Raw genomic sequence first — 4883 nt, forward strand, 5'->3', positions numbered from 1 at the left:
GGAACCCGGGGCACGTGGGATGCATGTCCCGGGTTGTTTTGTCTTTTTTCTCTTAGCGGAAAAACTCAAAGAACTTTGTCTCCTAGTTCACAGCATGTTCTGAGTTCCTGGTGGGTTGATAGCTATCAAGAATGTTACATGTAGATGATAGTTGTTAAGAATGTTACATGTAGGTGATAGTTGTCGAGAATGTTACATGTAGCTGATAGTTATCATGAATGTTACATGTAGTTGATAGCTGTCGAGAATGTTACATGTAGATGATGGTTATCGTGACTGCTACATGTAGTTGATGGTTATGGAGATGTTACATGTAGGTGATAGTTGTCAAGATGTTAAATGTAAATGATGATTGTCCAGAATGTTACATGTAGATGATAGTTATCAAGAATGTTACATGTAGGTGATAGTTGTCGAGAATGTTACATGTAGATGATAGTTATCATGAATGTTACATGTAGGTGATAGTTGTCGAGAATGTTACATGTAGATGATACTTATCAAGAATGTTACATGTAGATGATGGTTATAGTGAATATTACATGTAGGTGATAGTTGTCCAGCATGTTAAATGTAGGTGATAGTTACCGTGAATATTACATGTAGGTGATAGTTGTCGAGAATGTTAAATGTAGGTGATAGTTGTCAAGAATGTTAAATGTAGATGGTAGTTATCAAGTGTGTTAAATGTAGATATCCTAGAAAGAATATAATAGAGTTGTTTGTCCTCTCAAAGGGAAAATTCAGTGTAGACATGAAGGATTGTGACAAATGTATTAGTTGCTAGCCATAGTTGCGCATTGAAACAGTGACTGTCATCAGGTTTAATGAGCACTGGAAAAATACCTGTGTTCAACCAGGTCATGAGTAGCAGATTCAGTTTCCATAATTGCATTTGCAGTGTGATTACCCACTGCTTTCCAGCAATGGAAATGCGTTGCAATGCAACGTGTTCATAGGAAGTTAACATAAAATCATGCAATTGTCTCTGCTTCTACGCAGCTGCCTCTCAGAATGGATAAATAATCAATGCAAATACTGCCTGTTGATCCATATAAGAGGACACAGCTTACAGAGGCTGGCTGGTGAGGTACTGAGATATTACATGTGTGCATCCTACGGTACTAGCACAGTGACATAGAAACTGCATTCCTATCATAAGCACTCAAAGTTGGCTCAGTCTTCATTTCTTTCTTTCTTTTTCTTTTATTTTTGAGACACAGTCTCACCATGTCACCAGGCTGCAGTGCAGTGGCGCTATATCAGCTCACTGCAACCTCCACGTCCTGGGTGCAAGCGATTCTGCTGCCTCAGCCTCCCTGGTAGCTGGGATTACAGGCGCTCAGCACCACGCTCAGCTGATATTTGTATTTTTAGTAGAGACAGCATTTCACCACGTTGCCCAGGCTGGTCTTGAACTCCTGACCTCGTGATCCGCCTGCCTCAGCCTCCCAAAGTACTAGGATTCTGGGCGTGAGCCATCATGCCCGGCCTAGTCTTCATGGCCTCTGATGACAAGAGACTCATGCTTTATGTAATAAGCAAGAAAATGGACAACTCAAATACCCTTTTATAAGATCCAGATTTAACAGCAAGTGATTTTTGCTCAGCTTCTTAGTCAACAAGAAAGTGCGTTTAATGATTTGTTGTTTTTTGACAGAGTCTCCCTGTCTGGCCCAGGCTGGCATGCAGTGGCACCATCTTGGCTGACTGCAATGTCAGCCTAGCGGGCCCAACTGATTTTCTCTCACCTCAGCCTCCCAACTAGCTGGGACTACAGCTGTGCTTTACCACACCCACATACTTTTTGTATGTTTCGTAGAGATAGGGTCTCACTATATTGCCCAGGCTGGTTCGGAACTCCCGGGCTCAACCCACCTGCCTGCCTTGGCCTCCCTAAGTGCTGGGATTACAGGCATGAGCCAGCACGCCCCGCCTAATACCGAGTTTTCTCCGTCTGTAGGGTTTCATTTACAAACCTTCATGGGCTATTGTGGCTTCCTATGTATTTGCTTTCATTCTTCCCCATTTCTTTTTATTTATTAATTTGTTTATTTTTGAGATGGAATTTCACTGTTGTTGTCCAGGCTGGAGTGCAGTGGCACGATCTCTGCTCACCACAACCTCCGCCTCCCGGGCTCAAGTGATTCTCCTGCCTCAGCCTCCCGGGCGGCTGGGATTACAGCCATGTGCCACCACTCCTGGCTAATTTTGTATTTTTAGTACAGACGGGGTTTCTCCATTGAGGTTGGTCAGGCTGATCTCTAACTCCCAACCTCAGGTGATCCGCCCACCTCAGACTCCCAATGTGCTGGGATTACAGGTGTGACCCTCCACGCCCGGCCCATTCTTTCCCATTTCTGGTGTGGATATGGCTTTATTCCTAACTTCCACCCCAGGGAATCTCTCCTGAAAGTACGTGCCCTCTTGAATTTATTTCTCCACCTCCTGTAGAGAAATTTATTGACTTTCCCCTGCCCCCACTGTGTATTTTTAAACAATGTTAGTTCTCTCTCCTCCACGCTACTGCATAAAGCCGTAATTACACAAGCCATCCATTTACTCTGGAGAAATCCGCCTTTGGATGGTACATGCTCTGCTTTTTAAAGTAACCGTTCCTCTTACCCATCAATCAACTGCACAGATTCAGAAGCGAATGCTGGTGCATGACAGTGAAAACACGCTCGTGCCAGCAGGAAAGCCAGTCTCTGCCTCCCTGCTCTTAATGACTCCCTGTTTCCCCCATTTTCCATTCCCCTGGGGTGAGGAGATCAGAGAAGTTTGCCTTAAAAAGATATCTCAACAGTAATTGGGGGTTTGCAGTTTATCTTGGATCAAAGAGGGGACTGGACCTCTGAATGGCTCAATTTCCTTCTCTTAATTCTTCCAGTCTCTTAATTTTTTTTTTCCAGTCTCACTCTGTCACCCAGACTGGAGTGCAGTGGTGCAATCTCAGCCAACTGTAACCTCCGCCTCTCAGGTTCAAGCGATTCTCCTGCCTCAGCCTCCCAAGTAGGTGGTTTGAAAGGCACCTGCCACCACGCCCATCTAATTTTTGTATTTTTAGTAGAGACAGGATTTCTCCATGTTGGCCAGGCTGGTCTCGAACTCCTGACGTCAAGTGATCCACCCACCTCAGCCTCGCAAAGTGCTTCGATTACAGATGTGAGCTACCGTGCCAGGCCAGGGAATTTCTCTATGGCCAGTTTTTATATACTCAGGGTGGAGGGAAAGTTAGAGTTCTGTTTTTAGGGTTTATGGCTGGCGTCATGGCAAAGGTGTTTTGATTTCTAGGACCCACCTTGGGAAAGAGGGATTCTAATTTCTATGTTATCCTTGGGGCAAAATGGGTCTGAGAGACGGGTGGGTGGGAGAAGGTCAGAGAGAAAGGTTTGCTTCTGAGGCTTCTTATAAGCTTTTCATTTTAGGGTGTCCTTTTCTGAGACCCAACATAGGCATAAATGATTGGTTTTGTTCATTTACTTTATGAAAAATTACATACATTAATACAGAGGATAGCTAATGTTTTTATGTAGTTTCCTGTCTACTCTGTACTTGTAATGTTCTGCTTTTCATCTGGGAAATACGGTGTATACTGAACATTTTATAACAGGAAGAGGACAAAGCAACACCAGGGCCAGCCGCTCATGTCTCTCATCCCAGCACTTCAGGAAGCTGAGGTGGGCAGATCCCCTAAGGTCAGGAGTTTGAGACCAGCCTGGCTATCCTGATGAAGCCCCGCGTCTACTATAAACGCAAAAATCATCTGGGTGTGGTGGCGTGTGGCTGTAGCCCCAGCTACTCAGGAGGTTGACGCAGGAGAATCGCTCAAACCCTGGAGGCAGAGGTTGCAGTGAGCCGATATTGTGCCACTGCACTCCACTGGGCGACAGAGTGAGACTCTGTGTCAAATAAAAACAACAAGAACAGCAAAAAGAAAGCAACACCAGGCTCTGTAACCCCGTGATTTTGCTTATGTGTATACGTTTTCATCTGTGTTTCTCATTTGTTCTGATCTTTTTGGTTTTCTTTTACGTGTTTTCCATGGGCAAGCGTTGTGATTCTTCTTTTCCAGACCCTTAGGTCAAAGTGTAGTTCGTTTATTTCACTTTTCTATTCTTAGTTAGGAAGAGCCTTTGTTGGTAAGATGCACTGGATTTTCACTGATGCTTTTTCTGGAACGCATATGATGACTATGTGTTCCTTTTACTCTTTTGAATGTGTTAAACACTTTTTAAGCTTTTTGATGTAGTGTTTATTTATTTAGCATAAATATCATGCTGATATTCAAAATACATCTGAGATGGTTTTCTGAATCCCAACAATTTGATACCGGACTCAGTTAATTTAGAATGTTTATTTTGCCAAATTTAAGGACGCATGCCCGTGACATAGCCTCAGGAGATCCTGACGATATGTGTTTAAGGTGGTCAGGGCAGAGCTTGGTTTTATTACTTTAGGGAGATGTGAAACATCAATTAATATATGTATGAAGTACATTGGGGCGGGCGTGGTGGCTCACGCCTGTGATCCCAGCACTATGGGAGGCCGAGCTGGGTGGATCACCTGAAGTCAGGAGTTCAAGACCAGCCTGGCCAACATAGTGAAACCCCATTTCCACTAAAAATACAAAAAATTAGCCGGGCATGGTGGTGGGCACCTATACTCCCATCTACTGGGGAGGCTGAGGCAGGAGAATCACTTGAACCCAGGAGGCGGAGGTTGCAGAGAGCTGAGACTGTGCCATTGCACTCCAGCCTGGGCAACAAGAGCAAAAATCCATCTCAGAAAAAAAAGGAAGTACAGTCATTGAAAGGCAGGCACAACTGGGGCAGGGAGGGGGCTTCCAGGTCACAGGTGAGTGAGATACAAATGGTGCATTG

General features: G+C 44.4%; 1 protein-coding gene across 2 annotated transcripts in view; it reads left to right on the top strand.

The window, feature by feature from the left end:
- DHRSX (dehydrogenase/reductase X-linked) overlaps positions 1–4883 on the top strand; it is a 199933-nt gene that overhangs the window by 166982 nt on the left and 28068 nt on the right. The gene's annotated exons all lie outside the window — the stretch shown is intronic.

Source organism: Sapajus apella, unplaced genomic scaffold, assembly GCF_009761245.1.
Source record: "Sapajus apella isolate SASKATOON/1434 unplaced genomic scaffold, GSC_monkey_1.0 scaffold172, whole genome shotgun sequence".
Taxonomy (NCBI): domain Eukaryota; kingdom Metazoa; phylum Chordata; class Mammalia; order Primates; family Cebidae; genus Sapajus; species Sapajus apella.